Source organism: Pinus tabuliformis, chromosome 1_2, assembly GCF_031772625.1.
Source record: "Pinus tabuliformis cultivar Carrire ecotype Pingquan chromosome 1_2, CPIR1, whole genome shotgun sequence".
Lineage (NCBI taxonomy): Eukaryota > Viridiplantae > Streptophyta > Pinopsida > Pinales > Pinaceae > Pinus > Pinus tabuliformis.
In genome coordinates, this window is record NC_142298.1 from 301,394,038 (window position 1) to 301,415,174 (window position 21,137).

A 21,137-nucleotide genomic window follows, 5' to 3' on the forward strand; every position below is an offset into this window, starting at 1 on the left:
AAGTGGGATTGAAACTAGTGAAATGAATCACATAGCATCAATCATCACTTCCGGGGCGTGCAACAGGTAACCACGATTTCCTAGGAAGTCACCCATCCCAGATCGCCTCTGGATCAAGCGCGCTTAACTGTGGAGTTTTCCCCACAATCAAGCCCACTTAGCTTGCTACCCCATTTGCAAAACCTTAGCAAGTATTATGCCTCATGAACCATTCAAGTAGAGATCAGTTCAATCTTTGAATTTAAGTATTAGGGGGTTTACGCAGTGCATTATATTAGATATCATTTTGGGATTCCCACTTCTTCACCCTTGTGAGAATCACTTGATGCAATGAATGCTAAGTGAAATATTCAAAAATCATGATAAATTAGTCAGTTACAACTACCTCTCATTGAAATGGTCATACGTGAATGACTTACTTAATGAAGTTGAATCCCAAAATGATATCTAATATAATGCACTGCGTAAACCCCCTAATACTTAAATTCAAAGAGTGAAGGGATCTCTATTTGAATGGTTCATGAGGCACAATACTTGCTCAGGTTTTGCAAATGGGGTAGCAAGTTAAGTGGGCTTGACTGTGGGGAAAACTCCACAGTTAAGCGCGCTTGAGCCAGAGGTGATTTGGGATGGGTGAACTCCCGAGAAGTCATGGTTACCGGATGCAAGCCCCGAAAGTGATGATTGATGCTATGTGATTCATTTCACTAGTTTCAATCCCACTTATTCACTTGATGCAATGAGTGCTAAGTGAACTATTCAAAAATCATGAGAAATTAGTCAATTACGACCACCTCTCATGGAAATGGTCATACGCAAATGACTTACTTAACGCAGTTGAATCCCAAAATGATATCTAATATAATGTACTGGTAAACCCCCTAATATTTAATTTTTTTTTTTTTATTTTTTTTTGTGTCATGAGTTATGCTTTTTGGTTTACTATTAAATAATGATGAAAAGATAAAGCTTAGGTAAATGATTTCCAAATAATGTCTATCAGTGTTGCCTATACATGATTGTAAACAATAAGGGTGTATTTGCTTATGAATGGAAATATGTTCCACTTACCTTTGAAGTGACAAATTATTTTGTTGGTAATGTAAGAAATTAGGTGAATACCATACTAGAGTTCATACAAAAGCTCCATGCATTGCTAAATGTTTTGTCAAACACACACATGGCAGCAAGAAAATATTAAAGATAAACAAGAGAGTACATCTATTATTTGACAATGATATACATTTATAGTACATTCGTCTGACCGTTGGGTTCCACATCCCAAGGTCTCTTGGACTCTCATCGTTGTTCACATTCTACACCAACCCATAGAGGATTAGGTGTCCAACACTCCCCCCCTTAATCCGAAGGGTTATGTATGAGTCCAAGAAGAGAGCTATAATACAAAATGTGCAAAAAACATGGCAGCACTAGGCTGAATGTGCTCTCTAAAATGTTGGTATAAAGGGCGATGGTTTAAGGATGACCACCAACACTAGAACGCTTAGTGCAGTTCCCAGAACTCTTACAATTCTGGCATCAAGCTAAGGTCTTCTACTAGAGGAAGTGCTCCTAATGTTTTGAAGAGGGAAACCTTCAACCATGAAAGGGAGGTCTCACCCCTCATAAAAGGGAGAACCTCAACCTGAAAAGGGAGGTATCAACCTGTGATGGTTTAAGGATGACCAAAAACTCTGGAATGCTTAATGAAATTCCTGGAACTCTTCCAAAACTGGCAAGAAGATGAAGTCTTCTACTAGAGGAAGTGTCCCCGATTCTTTGAAGAGGCATCACCAACTGAAGGCATGCTCAGAGGCATCTTTGTCTCTGGCTACAACTCTAAATCTGGTGTGGCAAGTTGTGGTTCAGGCTCGCTTGATGTGGCTTTGAAGCTTTGTAGATGACCATCATTTCCCCCCTGTCATATACAAGGTGAGAAGATGAAGAGATATCAACTGCAAGACTTTTCAATATTCAAGAACAAATCCTGTTGTATGAGCGAAATATCTTCTTGGTTGTTGAAGCCCATTGCCAAGAAGCTATCCATCCAAGATGAATCATTGTTCTTGTAGGATGTTTGTTTCTGAAGCATCTGTGTGAAGAATGGGTGGTTTTATGATAGTGCTCACATGGATGAAGATCAAAACAGTGATATTTCATATGGCCAACTCGGTCATAGTGTTGGCATTTCACAATTTTTTGTTGTTACTGTGGAAGAGGAGCAGAAGTTGAAGGTGAATTGTCATGAAGGAATCCAACACTCTGAAACTGGATGGGCTTTGAGTAATCTGGAATATGAAAGGACACGTCCCTGTCATATCCAAGGCCAGTTCTATGCTTGTTGTGGACAAGCTCTTCCCAAGGTCTGATGATGGGCTTGGGAAGTGCAAACTGAACTTCTGCATCTGCATGTAACTTTGCTGCGTTATTGGGCACTGGATCTGAATCAATTTCAACAATATTGACTTGCTGCTTATGGGAGTTTGTTTTATTGTTCTGAATAGAAACAGGTTCAAAATGATTACTCCATTGTTGTAATTCTGCTCGTTGTAGCTGAGATTCAAGCTACAAAAAATCAATATGTTCTTGTGCATATTGTAGACATGTCTACATTTCAAAGAGAGAGTCTTTGTTGATTTCGACTATGTTTTCGACACTAGAATGTATTAGTGTATTCAGTAACTCTAATACTCCATAAAGTCTTCCCATTTTGTCAACAAATCAAACTCTGTAAATGTGGAGTGTCAGCTTCAATTAAAAATACACTTATTTAACTTATTTTCAAAGATATTAGAAGTTGCTCCAATTTCAATTTGCACCAAGTTTTGGCTGAATGGTGAAATCATACAACGTTTGGAATAAGGGGATAACTTCTATATACTTTAATACTCTACGGGAACTTCAACACTGAACACAAAAACCATAATGAGTTTTAAATACAATGCCACAAATGTAGCCACATCGGTGCTACTATGGTCACACCTTCTCCACACAAGTTAACATCATTTGTGTTTAAGAATCCACATCTTTCTCACAAGAGATTTGAATATAGCGTGGAAAGGATAGAATATTAGCACTTTAACTTGCACCAATAGAAGCTCAGATTCTAGTCGCTTCAAGAGATCCTCTTCATATAGTTCGAAAATAACTTTGCCAGATAAATTTGTGTTGTGTTACAGTTCTATGTCCTAATATTTGTATGATTGACTTCTCATTTGTGCTTCGCCATTTGAAAAATTAACCACATCGATCAGCATAATGAAACATCTTCAACAACTTTCCTCAGGCATTCAGAGTCTTCAATTGATGTTAGTGTTGGCACTAGAAATTAACAAAACAGTGGTTGGTTGTCCTTGTTCAGAAAACTAGAAATTCCCTATGCAAAGAGCAGTTGCGAGCTGTGGTAGTTACTTCTCCAGGAAACAATAAAGTTGGCTACTAGTTTTAGCGACCAAAACTATGGCGGAAAATTGCAGATGCAAAACAACCAAAATCAACTTAAATCATTCGACTTTGGACTTCATTTCAATCAACGACACTAGCACATATGCACTTTTAACGCTGGGAGCCTCTGGAATGCAACAGGCACTGAAACAAAGAAAAAATATGGAACAAAGGAATTCACTGCTCACATAATTTTCAAAACTCAAAACCCATCAAAACTCCTAAAGGATGCACGCACAGTTCACTTGAGGAGACTCAAACTGTCAGCCTGAGGTTTCAATGATGGGTCTCTCAGCAAGAACAAACTCACCAAATTTTTATACCTCCAAATTCTGACGTGACTATATCCAAACCAGTTGAAGGAGAATCCACGCTCCCAAATTCAGCCCTGACTTTGGCATTATCAAAGCCTTTAGAAATACATAATCCCTCCAAGCTGGCTGAAATACATCACCATTCGTCAACAATAATAGTGGGAAGCTAAGGAATTTACGCCATTGACCCACGAATAATCTTCCACAATGATGGTATGGCTTTTGAAAGTGGCAAGGCTTGCTGCGATTGAATATTACTTTGAGTCTGAGCTCAGTAATATTTGTGATGGCATTCTACGTCTTCTAGATACACATCTTATCCCGTCATCCACATCTGGTGAGTCCAAGGTATTTTATCTTAAGATGAAGGGTGATTACCATCGATATCTTGCGGAATTTAAAACCGTTGCTGAGAGGAAGGAAGCTACTGAAAGAACGTTGCTTGCATACACGGCATCCCAGGACATTACGATTGCAGAGTTGGCTCCAACTCACCCTATCAGACTGGGACTAGCCCTTAAATTTTCTGTATTCTATTATGAGATTTTGAATTCACCAGATCGTGCCTGTACACTTGCCAAGCAGGCCTTTGATGAGGCAATTGCAGAGCTTGATATGTTAGGTGAAGAATCTTACAAGGATAGCACTTTGATCATGCATCTCCTTCGCGATAACCTCACGTTATGGACTTCAAACAAAAGGTGGAGAGACTGGAGTAATGCCTGACACGAAAAATGAGTGTATGTAGAGATACCAACGTTGGGTAGCGTTAGGTACAAAAATGTTGTGTCAGCGCTGACAAGCTGACCATAATGGCATTTTTTTGAGTAGATTATTACAGAGAAACCACTAAGTGAAACGACTGAGCACATTCAGAATGGCAGGACAAAAATGGCACAAATAACGTTGAGTGAAGGAGCGTTTCTCTACGTAGCAATGAAATAGGAGAATATATGGACCAGAAGGTCAGAACTGATTGGCAGTGTGGCAGAGAAGGCACAGATACGTTATGCAAAGGATTGTCAGACACCTCTGAGAAATCGAGATCATAGGAAACTCAGACCTGTAGACTTGACACTCAACCAAACGCATACAAACATATTCAACGCATGAAGCCTTGTACAACAATTTTGGAATCCATTTTGGAACAAATCGTTGAACATTTGAATCGAGAAAAGCCAATATGAATTTTTCTATTTGGGGAAGTGTGTGCAGAGAATTCAGCTTTAGTTTAGCTGAGATGACATTCAAAAGTGCAACACTAATAGCATAAAGTTGATGGATATAATGTCAGTCACGCAACAATAAAATATGTAGTGTAGCAAGATGACCAGAAATGCAGCAAAATTGATAGGTAAAGAAAGACCACAAAAACCAAATTTAAGCAGGGCAGGAATACGCCTGCAGCTCTGATACCATGTCAAACACACACATGGCAGCAACAAAATATTAAAGATAAGCAGGAGAGTACATTTATTATTTGACAATGATATACATTTATAGTACATTCATGTGACCATTGGGTTCCACATCCCAAGGTCTCTTGGACTCTCATGGTTGTTCACATTCTCCACCAACCCATAGAGGATTAGGTGTCCAACATGCTTTTCAAATCCCAACTCTACTAAAAAACACTCTTTGATTTGTGGTAAGGATTTTTCAAAAGTATTTAATCTAGATTAAAAAAAAATAGGTTGTGGGCTTTTTTCGTTGAATACTAAAAATATTTAATTTGTTTTTTTGGGTCATGGTCTATATTTTTGGTTTACTATTAGATAATAATGAAAAGATAAACCCTAGGTAAATGATTTTGAAATGATTCTTGTAGAAATTCTCACTGTAGATCAACAGATTATGCAATATACTAAAGCAAAATACAAGATCTACTTCTACAACAAACTTTGCGGAAGCTTAATCTAATATGAGCAAAATCAAATAGAACACATATAACTGAGAACGATAAATCAATCACACATGAACACAGAAGAATACTCTAGGGAAAGCCTTAGCTAAAAACCCCGATCTCTGTATTATCATACAAGTGGAAATATGTTCAGATTACACAAAGAATCAGCTCACAAGCTATCCTGCTCTCTGCACAATCGAACAATACAGCTCACAAACTGAATAGACACAAGATATGCCTTCCCTCAGCCCTCCAAGCCTCCTATTTCCTTGTGCAGTTTTCCTTGGGGTCCAATGCTGCCACCTGTGTGAATTGGCCTCATCACACACTCACCAAACCCAAAAGTAACTGCGCAATCTCCAAGGAATGAATTCCTTCTGCATGCAAGAGATATCCTCCATGGAATATTCCTGCAACTGATAGTACACTATCCCATCATCTGATCTCAATTGGGTCTCTGTCTGAACTGACATGCATGAGTTATTTATGAGAGAATATTCAGTTATCTGAAGTGCAGTAGTTACATGCATGCATGCATTAACTAACTGAACTCACAATTAATTCAACAAACTATTTGAACTAATCTAACTGGACTTAACTAAGTTCACTGAGCTAACTCATTACAACTCAAATTACAACTCATCCTTATCTCTTTAACTAAGGGATAAATTCCTCAATTAATGGGATAATTGTTGCATGTCCCCACATAGACTTCATGTTTGATTTTCTACAACTAATTAACTCAAGATGAATTAATTAATTATTTTACAAACAGCTGCTGAGATCAAATTCAAATTTTACTTCTCTATTTTAGTTCAGGGACTAACTAAAATAGAAAGGTACCTCGAAATGCTATTTATGGCAGTGCTATTTTTAGCACTTCTATATTTAGCTTTTTTTGTTGCTATTTTCAACACTCCCTCTCAACAAGAAAGGGATTATCAGTAACCCCAATCCTGTCTCTGTGGAACTCGAACTTGCATTTTGACAATGCCTTCGTCAAAATATCTACATCATGTTCCTCGGTCAAAACATACAACAACAACATGATCCTCTTGACCACACAGTCTCGAAGATGGTGATACCGGATATCAATGTGCTTGGACCTGTCATGAAAAACTGGATTCTCAGAGAGTTTGATACAACTCTAATTATCGTAGTAGATCACAGTTGGATCCATCCTCTGACCAAACAATCCCACTAGAATCTTCCGCATCCAAATGGCCTCACATGCAGCCTGACTAGCAGCCATGTATTTAGCCTCTGCTGAGCTAAGTGCAACTGACCTCTGTTTCCTACTGTACCAGGAAACTGCAGCTGAACCAAGGTTGAAGATTCCTCTAGAAGTGCTCTTCCGGTCTGATGGACTCCCTACCCAATCCGCATCTGTGAAGCCCTGAAGCTTCACTCCCTCTGTCCATTTGTACCACAATCCATACTGGGATGTGCCTCTGAGGTATCTCAACACATGTTTCGCTGCCTTCGAAAACAGCTCGGTAGGTTGAACCATAGCTTGACTCAGCTGGTTCACCGCAAAGCATAAGTCTAGTCATGTGTTCACCAAATACATAAGTGAACCCACAAGTTGTTGATAAACAGTAGCAGCTACTACCTCACCTGAAGTAGCATCTTCCTTCCTCCAATTCCCAGCTAGAGTATGCATGGGCTTGCACTTCTCCATGTGAAAGCGCCTGAGTATCTCATTGGCATACTTTCCTTAAGACACAAATACTTCCCCATCTTTCTGCCACACCTCCATGCCTAGAAAGTAGTGCATAAGACCCATGTCTTTCATTTCGAACTCTCTTGCAAGGTACTCCTTGCAAGACTGGATCAATTGATCATCACCTGTCAAAATCAGATCATCGACATCAAGAACAATGATCAATGGCTTACCTTCTACCATGATGTGGTAAAGGTTCGCATCTGCTTCACTCTTGCTAAAGCCAAACCCGGTGAAATAGCTATCAATCTTGGTGTACCAAGCACAGGGTGCTTGCTTCAGCCCATACAAAGCCATCTTGAGTTGGCACACATGCGACTCATGATCGAAGGTCTCGAAACCCTCTGGCTGCTCAATGTACACCTCCTCCTCAATCTTCCCATTGAGGAATGCTTTCTTCACGTCCATTTGATGGGTCTTCCAACCCATCTGAGCTAATAGTGCCAACATCGATCTGATAGATGAGTACCTTGCTACAGGAGCAAAGGTCTCATCGTAGTTGATCCCCTCGACCTGTGAGAAACCACAGGCAACAAACCTTGCCTTATGTTTCTCAACACTGCCATCAGCTGCCTGCTTTACCTTGTAAAGCCATCTAGAACTCACCATTGACTTGTCCTGAGGTCTTGGGACAACATCCCACACACTGTTCCGAATGATAGAGTCGTACTCCTCTACCATTGCATCAACCCAGACTAGTTGCTGCACTGCCTCCTCAAATGAAGAAGGTTCGGACTCTACACACTCCCCAACCAGGGCCATGTAACCAGTGTACCGCTCGGGCAACCTCCTTTGTCTGTGCTAAGAAGATGGCTATCCCACATTCTCCCGTGCATCCAGCATCAACCTGTCAACTTCCCTTGAGCGTTTCCACCCATCTCTGGAAGACTCAGCATGAGTGGATGTCTCCACTCCCGGATCCTCTGCATGCGGCTGCTCCGCATCAATCTGAGGCTCCTCCTCCTTAGGAACTAAAAGTTCCTCCTCTGCATGCAACTTGAGCTCCCTCTCAAGTGATACTCGCATGGCTTTCTGCTTGTCGAACTTCAGATCTCTGCGTACCACTGTCCTCTGACTGGTAGGTAGGTACACCCGATAGTTGTGGGGTGTATCCGTGTACCCCACAAGTATTCCAAACTCAGTGGTTGGATCTAGCTTTTTCTGGGCATCTTTGGTCACATGGCAATAAACTGATGATCGAAAGATTCAGAAGTGACTCACATCTGGTCACTCCCTGGAAAAGGCCTCCATAGGTGTCTTCATTCCCAGTGTACGGTGCGGGCTTCTGTTCTGCAAGTATACTGCTGTATTGCATGCCTCAGCCCATAAATGCAGTGGTAGGCTTTGGTCATGCAACATCGCTCAAGTTGTTCCCACGATCGATTTGTTCTTCCTTTCGGCCATCCCATTCTGCTGTGGGTTATGGGGTGCCGTCAACTCCCGTTTAATGCCTTCTGCAGCGCAAAAGTCCTTAAACTGTTGGGAGACATACTCTCCACCATTGTCGCTACGCAAGGATTTTATTTTATTTCCAGATTCTTTCTCTGCCAAGGCTTTAAACTCACAAAACCTCAAGAAGGTCTGATCCTTATTTTGCATAAAGTAGATCCAACATCTACGAGAAAAGTCATCAATAAAAATAACATAGTACCTTTGTTTAGCGGTGGAGACTATAGAGAAAGGTCCACAAACATCTAAGTGAACTCACTCTAGGATTGCTCCAGCTTTACTGTCTTGATCCAGAAAGGAAGATTTCGCATACTTACCCAAGGTACAACCTTTGCATGTATTCGTCTGCTCCAGTTTTCCCTTGGGAAGTCTAGTAGAAATCTGCTGCATGATCTTCAGGGCTCCATGGTGCAAGTGGCCCAATCTTCTATGCCATAGCTCGCCAACATCTTGGCTCTACACCATCTCAGCTTTGGAACTCAATGCAGCACAGTCGTCTACCTCCAGCTTGTAGAGATTCTTTACTCGAATCCCGATTCGCTTTGTCTGTCTAGTGCCGATATGCGTCAAGAATACCTTTCCTTTACCAAAGACTACATCATAACCTTTATCTTCTAGCATAGAAATAGACACAAGATTCTTCTTCAGACCTAGTACATACTTTACATCAGTCAAGGTGAGAGGAGCTCCAAGCTCCCTCTGAAACACAACCATACCTTCACATGAAACACGGTACTTTCCATCATCGCCCATCTCGATCCGCATTTGGAGATCCTTCTCCTCCAAGGTACTGAAAAGATTCTTGTCACTTGACATGTGGAATGAAACTCCACTGTCCAGGTACCACACACATCCCACCATGGATGAAACCATGCATGCGATAAGAGAGAAATCTAACTCAAACTGTGAGGCCAATGCCTCACCATCAGATCCCTTCGAGGATCCCTTCTTGGATTTCTTCTATGGACAATTCGTAGCATAATGGCCCACTTCATGACAATGAAAGCATTGCACTTTCAATTTGTCAAACTTCTTCCCACCATGGGAAGAACTGGATTAGGAATGGGACGCCTTCCCTTTCCCCTTCCTTGCCTTACTCATTAAGGCTAGATTTTCCTCATCATCTTGCTTTGATGAGGATCCATCTCTAGTGCTTCTTCTTATCTCCTCATGCATCAGATCCAACCAAAGTCGTTCCCAATCTGGCAGTTTTTCTCTTCCATTTACCGAGTTTTTGTAGCTATGTCAGCTCTTAGGAAGACCGAGGAGCGCAAGACTCACCATGTCATCATCGGTTGTCGTGATCCCTACACTTCCAAGCTCATCCTTGCAGGTGGTGAGCTTGTTCAGTTATGTAGAGATCGTGTCGCCCTTTTCACACTTGATTTTCAGAAGCTTGTCTTTCAACACCAGCTTCCTCTAATCGCTGTTGTTCTGATATAGATCTTTCAATGTTTTCCACATCGAAAACGGTGTCTCCTTCCCATGGAAGCTCGAGACAATGTGGTCTCGAACTCCCTCCAGGAGGATTCTCCTTGCTCTAGCCACACATTTCTTCCATTTCGCCAATTCTATAGCATTAGCTGTTGCCGGCTTGGGGACTTCTTGACCAATGAAGTCCTTTAAACTGTTGTCCTCTAATACTGCTTCCATGCGATCCTTCCGGGCTATATAATTTGAGCTGCCATCAAGGGCATACTCGAGTCTTAAACCACTGAATGCCATTAGTGAAATTGGGATGTGATAAGAACTCAATTTCTATAATCAGGAACTTGAAACTTGAAACTTCTCCCTTCTTTGTATATTGTTATTCGCTTTGATCACCTTTGCTCTGATACCATGTAGAAATTCTCACTGTAGATCAACAGATTATGCAATATACTAAAGCAAAATACAAGATCTACTTCTACAACAAAAGTTGCGGAAGCTTAATCAAATATGAGCAAGATCAAATAGACACATATAATTGAGAACGAGAAATCAATCACATGAACACAGAAGAATACTCTGGGGAAAGCCTCAACTAAAAACCTTGATCTCTATATTATCATACAAGTGGAAATATGTTAAGATTACACAAAGAATCAGCTCACAAGCTATCCTGCTCTCTGCACAATCAAACAATATAGCTCACAGACTGAACACACACAAGATACGTCTTCCCTCAGCCCTCCAAGCCTCCTATTCCCTTGTGCAGTTTTCCTTGGGGTCCAATGCTTCCACTTGTGTGAATTGGCCTCATCACACACTCACCAAACCCAAAAGTAACTGCGCAATCTCCAAGGAATGAATTCCTTCTGCATGCAAGAGATATCCTCCATGGAATATTCTTGCAACTGATAATACATTGTCCCATCATCTGATCTCAACTGGGTCTCTGTCTGAACTGACATGCATGAGTTATTTATGAGAGAATATTCAGTTATCTAAAGTGCAGCGGTTACATGCATGCAAGCATTAACTAACTGAACTCACAATTAGTTCAACAAACTATTTGAACTAATCTAACTGGACTTAACTCAGTTAACTGAGCTAACTAATTACAACTCATCCTTATCTCTTTAACTAAGGGATAAATTTCTCAATTAATGGGATAACTGTTACATGTCCCCACATAGACTTCATGTTTGATTTTCTACAACTAATTAACTCAAGATGAATTAATTAATTATTTTACAAACAGCTACTAAGATCAAATTCGAAATTTACTTCTCTATTTTAGTTCAAGGACTAACTAAAATAGGAAAGTATTCTGAAATGCTATTTATGGCAGTGTTATTTTTAGCATTTCTATATTTAGCATTTCTTGTTGCTATTTTCAACAATTCTTGTCGGTGTTGCTTATCCATAATTGTAAACAATAAGGGTGTCCTTGCTTATGAGTGGAAATATGTTCCACTTACTTTTGAAGTGACAAATTATTTTGTTGGTAGTGTAAAACATTAGGTGAATACCATACTATAGAGTTCATACAAAAGCTCCATGCGTCCATTAGGTGATGTAGAATTATAAAGGTTTTCATTGCTGGCAATATAAGAACCATCCTTTAAATAGCTACTACATCTTATATTGTAGGTGACAAAAAGATTTCATTTCTCATTGCTAAAAAAAGTATGCATATAACACCACCGCATGTTTGATATGTATAAACAAACTATGAAACTTTCATCATCTCAATATTTCTAATATTATTTTAATTGTGTATTACCAAATTAACACAAACACACTAAACAATTTAAATCTAATATAACAATTATTATTTCAAACCAAAATACAACTTTTCCAATTTAACAATCCTATAAAAACTCTCTTACATGTAAACCTCTCTTTACATATTTTAGGACAAGGACAAGTGCTCATTGTAATCCCTATACAATCATTTTGAGACAAGGACAAGTGCTAATTGTAATCCCTATACAATCCTTATTGAAACAAGACAGCCTATGCCGTCCTTATTGAAACAAAGAGAGGGAGGGACCGTTTCTTCGTCGGCTGTACCAATTGGGTGAGTTATCCGATACATTTCAATCTAAATGTAACTTTATCCTTATAAGCCAACTACCGATCGATATTTAGATTAAAGAGCCACCCATATATATCAATCAACAGCAATTGCTTTATACCCATAGTCCATATCTGCAGCAGGTAGCAGCACAACAATCCCAGTTTTCACCTCAATCTGCTCATCAAGTATAGGGATTCCATCAGAAACAGCAAATGCAGGGATCAAACATCTTTCAGTAATCCTCATCTGCGTCAACAGCAGGAGCTACAGCAACAAATGCAGCCAGGTTCATCAACATCATCCAATTCTGGGACATTGTCGCTTGCCTCTCCAACATTAACGTTGGGTGGTGGCCCAACAAAGATTAATCATGGTGGATCTCTTGGAGTGAATTACATGTACGTTGTACAGCATAGTGTCAAACATAAATTAGATAGCCCACATGCAGTTGTACCTTCTCAATATACGAAAACATTTAGAAATATATCTGAAATTTCTGCAGAGCAAAGAAGTTAGAGTAGGTGAAACTCCAATTTAGTAATTTAGCAATCTATCGACATAGACCTTTCCAAGCGTGTGTCGTATACAGGTCTTTTTCCGATCAGATACTGATTGAATACTTTTGACCAGATGTCTTGAATCAAGATCAGATAAATGGAGTTCAAATGTTACAAAATCCTGCTAATTTATATACATCTTCTGTTCAGAACAAAAGCCCTTTCCATGCTTCCTCTCCTCAGGTATCTTCTATCCGTCTGTTTTCAGGAAGCCTGCAAAAGTCAAGAGGCAATATGACCGAAGGGATGAAAAGTCTAGGAGGACTCAGCCTATGACACTATCTTCTGGTGAGAAGTCTAGGTGGACTCAGCCTACGACACTATCCTCTGGTGTTAGAACTCACAACAGTGGATTGGCATCCAGTATAAATGCAATGAAACATGCAGAATCCACTTCTATGAGTACAACTGTTTTGCATTATAGTCAAATGCCTCCAATTTCTATCCACCAGCCTTCAGTCCCATTAGCGGCAGAACCTATTAGACCTGCAACTAGCACTCCACCTGGATTGCATGGGCAAGCTACAAGAAGTGTGGTGCAACCTTAATCCAACAATAATCTATGGTTTGAATCTTTGAGAACCTTCGCCATCCAGCTAACTTGTTGCTAGCAGTATTCAGAGCTGCTGTGCACGCACACGCATTTATGAAAGGGATGAACACCATGAGATCCAGGTTAATCTAGACCAACCAGCCATAAATTGCATAGCACATGAGAATTGGCTTACTTACATGTTTTCTTGTGATGTTAAAAGGCGCTCCATTAGACATTTGAAGCCCAATCACTAGTATGTCGAGAACCTTTTCTTTTTGATTGAATTTTTCGGATGAAACTGTGTTGGACAGGATTAAACATCCTCCACACAGTTTTATCTGAAATTTTCTATTGACAAGTGGAAATATACACTCTCTCAACCTTTTCTTTTGCCATTTTGTATTATAATCTCCTGTTAACATTTATTGGGACAGGCCAGGTCTATTCATCAAATGTAGATTCATGTCTATATTTTCATCATTTATGATGTATGAATGATTTTTTTCTTCTTACCACAGGTATATATGTTGGTCAGTTAACAACTGACCATTGGGTTATTCTAGCCATTGACTTCAGAGGAAGCCAGGGTTTACCTTAAAAACCTGGAGTTCCATGAGTTGGGTCCAGCTTTTCTAAATTACATTAACAAGGAATCTGTCAAGCTGTCTGAAAGAATTTAAATATTTAATCTTTGAAATTATATTTCATGGAGTGTAGTTATATGATCAACCAATGTTTTGTAGTTTGATATGGTTGGATGTTCTGAGTGAAGTTAAATTTGCGGTTGCATTAATGGATCCCCAATGCTTGCCTGGTTTATAGTAACTTTGGGACTAAGTTCAGAATTATTGCATATTGTCCAAATGGGTCTGTTACAATAAATAAGACCCATAGCTAAAGACTGCTTCGTGGGTGATCAATTAAAGTTGGAGTTATGTCAAGCCAATGCGATTTAGTCCTACCGCGGTTTTCTCCCAGACCAAAGAGGATTTATTTTGTGGCGGGTAAGCGGACTGTAATGTATTCAGCTGATTCGATTCACTGTAGGCAGGGTTTGGTCCATGCACCTTAACAGTAATGTGCCCGAACCAATGTGCATAGAACAAAAACTCCCGTCTGTGCAATTAAATGACAGATATTTCACGGTGTACTTCCTCGATTATTTCACCACTTGCTTTGGCTTTATGGCTGACTGCTAGATGGTATGACTAACAAGCTTCCACAAGAACAGTCGTAAATGAAACAGAATAAGAATGAGTGTTTGTCAAACCTTCAGGAACAAAAACCACATCACATAAGTAATAATGAGTCTCTTATGAAACAGAAAAGTCTGGGAATTGTTTATACAAGAAAAAGGTGTAGCATTGGAACATAGATCTAAATTATATGTTAGGTCCTATATTTGAAACAAAGGAAAGGAACAGTGGCTAAGGAGCAACAGATGATAGAGAGTTGGTTCAGAGATCTTCTTAAGAAAAAGTTTTATTCCTCAAAAAACGAAGGATAGTTGGTCACAAAACAACAGAAACAAGAGAAGAGGAGGTTACATTCAATCTGCGCCTGAATGCATCAAGAAAAATAAGTGGCACTCCCATTCTGGACCTTCGAAGATAAACAGTTGAAGATTTTGTCAGGCAGGAGCTTGGTGGATATGGAGCTGAGAAGGTTGAATTACTCGTACACTCTAATAAAACAACAACATGAAGAAATCTGTCAAGCTCTCGTACACATCTGTTCAAGGACACTATGGAGAATCTTCAAAACATGGGTGTGGGTCATTCTTTTGCCAGCTAGATAGTGTGCCCCAATGGGGACATGGATGCTAATGTTGCAGGTTAAGAAACAGTGCAGCTCAGGGTCCTGTGGGGAATCCTTCTTGTAGGTAAATGGAGGGAACAAAGGGAACATAGATAGCTCTGTTTCAACCCTATCTCTCAGTCAGTAAAATTGGTCTGGTTCCTCTATCCTTAAACAAGACAAGCGGTGGAAAGAGACGAAAACTCTCAGACAAAGACAATAAGGCAGAACAACAAACCAAGTAATGTCCACCAGAGAATGGACCTCTTGTCAAAGATGCAACAGAGTAACCACTCCCAAAGTATGTAAAACCAAAAAAGGAACAGTATCAGAAGAAGCTGCTAATAATGCAGAATTGCTTCAGGGATTTTTTGAAATAAAAGATTTAAAACTGAAAGGAAAATTGGTACCAAAACAAGAAGAGAACATGAAGTAACAATAAAAAGGCTTTGAGAACTCAGACAGTGATCCCTCGGACCACCTGGAACAAAAATAAATCACGTAAGCAATAATGATTCTCTTTTGAGACTATAGTGATTTAGATGGTAGACTAAAAAATAAGAGTCTTAGGACTTGCTTATAGACGCAAATTTTAATTGCAACAGTAGAACATAGATTTAAATTATTTTTTAAATACTTTATTTTACATTAAGGAAAGGAACAGTAGCTATAGCTAAAGGTGCAACAGATGAGACAGAATTGCTGGGCAGTATTGTTGCATTCCGGCCTATGGTCTCAATTGCAAGTTGCAAAAAGTGGTTTGTACGTTGCATATGCTCTGCCCATTATGTCCTGTATCACTCTTGCACGCAAAACTTTTGTGAAAGGTCCTTTTAGCCTTTGTAGTTTCGGCTTAATCATTGGTTGGGTTGCTGTTTTATGGGTTGTGATCTTCACTGTCTTATTTTCTCCAGTGGTTGCATATACGAATCAATCCGATTACAAAATGGGGAATTTAGAATAAAGCTTACAATAGTAAGCATGTAGATTTAGTTTGTTGGTTGGTTAGGTTGTTGAGATATTTTCTCAACAAACAATTTCTTTTGTTTAGAATTTATTGGATTTTTTCCTTTGGAATCTATTGGATCTCATAAACACCTGATTCAGCTGGTTTGGAATCTATTGGATCTCATAAACACCTGATTCAGCTGGTTTGATAAGTATAGAAAAATTAATTGTGTCCGCATCTTTGAGTTCTTTATTGGTATCGGAGCCCTTTTGGGTTTAAATTCCGTACGGGAGCGGCCAGGGTCACCAGGGCTATAGTGCTCACAGACAGTAAGGAGTTATGATTTTATGTGTCTGTTTGTCCATCAAATCTGTAGAGAAACGAGTTGTTGCTGTGTATAAATTGCACGCGGTGAGATCATAAACATTGATATAGGAATATAGCAGATGCGACCGAAAGCAGTTGGTGATGCAAACTGTTGGCCAATTGCGATAGGGGACGTGACAGTTCTTCCACGAGGCTATAGCAGGTACATAGATTAATTGTACAGTGAATTGCTTTAGATATGACTCAAGGTCAAGCCTGCTTGTCATAGATAGTTGCAAGGTGGCACAAGAGAGCTCATTGTCTTAAAACAAAGATACAGGAATCCCCATGGCCCTTGGTGGAGGCCATTGTTCCGATAACAATCATGTTTGCTTTACAGAGAAATGTGGTTCCGCCATCTTCATGCGAGGTTATCCCCAAATCTGAAGCAAGGGGTCGAATCCTGGACAATTATTGTAATCTGTCTTAGATCATTGTTCACGATTAACATGTAGTTGCCGAATTCGGCCATGGCTCTCGGATATCAGCTCCAGTCGTTTCGTCAACTGGAGATTTACAGTTTTCTACAACTCCATTTTATTTCATTGAGCCTTCGTATTTTGTCCTACCAAAGTGAAGCCACGATTTTAAGACTGATCAAGTTGTGTTTGGATTCATTGCAAAGGTGCAGAAAATGTGGATGTGCACAGAATTTAGCGATTTTGTTTTGGGCCATATTTACTTTTTATTGTAAAACTGAAGGAACAGAATCAGTGTTGCATAATTTATATTAGTGGTTCTTGGCGCTCAGAAACCTTTGAATATATCACTGATTTGATACGTTACAGTTTGTGGTTCTTGGTGGGTGGAAACCTTTGAATAACAACCACTGGTTATAGTATGAGATCTTTCTGGTTATAGTATGAGATCCTTGTGTGTTAGACCGATCAAGTTGTATGGTCAACGTCTAAACACATTTAGTATTGAGACTGCCTTCCTAAAAATTGACAGATAGCCAAAAGCAAAATATCTGACATATGGTAGTAGCTCCGTAGAGTAGTTCATTACTTGATAGTGTTTATCACAGAAGCCCTGACAAGCTTAGTATGTCAATATTGTTGATATTACAAGTTCGTCAATGATGGTTGGAGACAATTGTACCTTAAATGAGTCAAGTAGAGACCTCGAAGATTGTGGTGGAATAAGAGTGTGGTCCGTGAAACTTTAGAGTGGCTAGAAGTGCTAGTGAAAACCATATCAAACAAATGTGACTTATATGTGAAATGTAATTTGTGATTCATGTGATATTAATTTTGTAATGTAAGTGTTATTTCTAAGTCCCTCCCTTAACACTTACATTACAAAATTAATATCACATGAATCACAAATTACATTTCACATATAAGTTACATATCTCTGATATGGTCTTCATTGGCAATTCTACCCACTCTGAAATCTTACGGGCCATGCTCTTTCTCCACCACAATTTTTGAGCTTTCCACTTGACTCATTTAAAATACCACTGTCTCCGACCATTGTTGACGAACTTGTAAGATCAACAATATTGGCATACTTGACTCGTCGAGACTTCCGTGATAAACGTTGTCAAGTAATGAACCACTCTATAAACCTACAAAAGTTGGCTTCTACGTGCAAGGTATTGGTTCAAGGTACATGTGGCAAATATAAGTGTGAGAAATAAAATTGATGTTTCTTGTCTTGAATTTATTTCTTTTGTAAAAGAGAGTTGTCTGGAGCACTTGTTCATTGCTTTCTAGGTAAAAACTAGTAATGCTACCATGACAAAATGTTTTTATATCAGAGGACATATTGTAATTTATATTGATGAATTGAGAAATATGTTGGCCATTACAATGGGATCGTATTGGGCAATCTCGCACTCTTCATCTTCTCTTACTATCAACTCAAAGATTTCCAGCAAAAGATATTCTTGGATGAGAAACTTGGACTTGAGTTTGAATGAAACTTGAATGCGATTGTTAAAGCACTAGTGAACATGAAAATTTTGATGGATTTAAAACCTGTACTTGAGTTCAAATGAAATTTCAACACGATTATTAAGTTCGTCAAGATGAAAAATCAATTACAGTTGTTTATTTTTTCATCCATAAATGACAATACAGTGTTTTACTATCTTAACTTTAAATTTGCAGTTTATACCAGTGTATTAGTCTTAAGAATAAATATTCGGCGAATGTCTACAATCTTAGTATTGTTAGCTGTTAAAATTATGTCCTTGGGTTATGTTATAGTTTCTAATATCCAAAGAGCATGGCCCCCTCACCCATAATTTTGTATAGGAACAAATGGAGTTTAGCTGAAAAAATATTCAAATATTCCTAGTGTTAGCCTATACAAAGGCAGTTGTGAACCTTCGGAAGGTCATACATTGTCCATGGCTATTGCAAGATGTAATTAAATCAAAGTATATACATCCCCTTTCCTTTGAAGATTGGATTAGAGCCAGAACAAAGTCAGTAAAAGGAGCTTCTATAATTTAGAAAGCTTTTACTCTCGCTTTTTCCTGATAGGTCTGACCAGAAAACAGAGAACATAGGTTGTCAAATGATCTAATTGGTATCCTCAAATTCAAAGGCATTGTGCCTTTAGCAGATGCTTCAGCTGAAGGTAATGCAAATTTCTGGAACTAGGGTTGTGTTGTAGCATTTTTTTGTTTTGATAAGGTAGAATAAAATAGTAAAAAAATAAAAAATATTTTGAAAAAATGCTAAGTTAGGATATGGACATAACAATAGTGAATAAAATGTTAGTGAAAAAATATTGATGATGATGTTCATATCAAAGAAAATGTTAGGTTAGATGTCCTAAAAAATAAAGAGAAAAAGAAAATGTTAGGTTAGAAGGAAAAAAAACAAATAAACTCTAAAAGTGAGCAAGTCTAAATGCCACTACTATGTTTCTGCAAAATAATGGTTGTGTGCAGCTTGTCTTAAATGCCACAACCCATGCCAGTCAAACTGTTTAATCTTGATTGCTTCATGCTTTAAATTTGATGTTATAGTCAGAGAATAAAGATCTGGCCAAAATGTTTAATCTTGGAAGATCAGTAGTTAGGTAGAGAATAATAAGGTGCTCATCAATTTAATGTGAGCCCTTGGAGGTTATAAGGGTAGATTTAGATAGTTTTCTTTTGTAAAATAAAAAGAAAGGAAAGGGGTTTGCTAGCTTAAAAACACCCGTTAAGTGAAGAAAAATTATAGGATAAGCAAAGGGTAAGTAGAGAAAGGTTGCAGAAGTTTGATTATTGATTGAATAAAATGTACATTTATGATGTTTCTACGTCCATGATGCAATTACACAAAGCAAATGAAGGTCTACTAGATCAATTAATTAACTTCCCATTTATCTCCATTCATCCCCATTCATCCCTACATTCACTAATTTCCCCTTCCTACCTTCATACATTCATATTCATTCATTTTCCACTAAGAACCCCTTTTCTTAAGGTCAAAATCTTTTTTTCCTAGGAAAAGTAAAAAACCCAATGTAAAATCCCCTTTTACCCGAAAAACCCAAAAAAGGTGTTTTACCCTAAGTATTATGCATATATGAACAGTAAATAAACTATGAAAAAGCATTATGCTTAGTATATTTTCCCTTTTCTTCTTAATTTTCATTTTTCGCCTATATTTCCCATTTTCTGCTCATATTTTCATATTAACATTAACTATAGTATTAAACCCCTAAAATCCATTTTCCCATATATTATTAACTCCTTTAATAAAATATCCCGAAAACCTTAGTTTTATAATAAAACTATGTATTTTCATATTGCATTGCAATATTGGCGGATCGCAAGCCTTTCAACGTGCATCCACTTTCCCCGCTTGCAATATGCAATCAACATGGGCCCGGACCCGACGCTATATATATTATAATTCATTGCCATATTGCATCCGCCTTTATCGCAAGCCCCACCTAAAGCTCATACCTTCCGCCATTGCGATTTCCGATTGCGATTCGGACCCGAGCCGATCATATATCATATATGGTTTATTTCCATGTCACATCTGGTGCCTATCGCATTCCTTGCGATGGGCCGTCCTTTGCTAAACTCCGATTGCGATATGCGATATTAGCCCGGACCCGATATCATTATCCGCCCGAGTTAATAAAATTTCAAGTCCGCCATATCTGTTTTGCGAAGGTTTTCTTTGTTAAATCGTTTTTACGATTTAAACGAAGAATTAACCTTAAACCTCCATTTCACCGCTAATCTGGGTTTTAAGCCATAATAAATCCATTACTGCCATATTTAATCATTCATACCCTCCGTACTGCTCCTTCACTCCACCACCGTCCGATCCAATGCGTTCAGATCCAACGGCCCTCGGCGATTTCGGGTTAGCTCTTTGTACAAGTGTTACCCACCTGAAAAGCGGTATTCCACCGTCCTCCATTGCTACATGTCAGGCTCAAGTTATTTCGGGTGACCCCCTCCTAAAACCGCCCACGCCTTATAAGCGGTGCGATGAAAACCGCCTTCCGCAAAACGACAAAATGGTTACTGTTCACTATCACACCATATTTCAAAAGAAAACTGTTTTTCTCGTTTAAATGCCAAAATGACCATTTTGATATGTTCTGCCTATTTGACATAGCGAAGCCTC

General features: G+C 38.9%; 1 pseudogene; it reads left to right on the plus strand.

Annotated features, from left to right (window-relative positions):
• Nucleotides 1-3,968: 3,968 nt before the first annotated feature.
• On the plus strand, nt 3,969-4,484 carry LOC149205546 (14-3-3-like protein pseudogene; annotated as a pseudogene).
• Nucleotides 4,485-21,137: the final 16,653 nt, after the last annotated feature.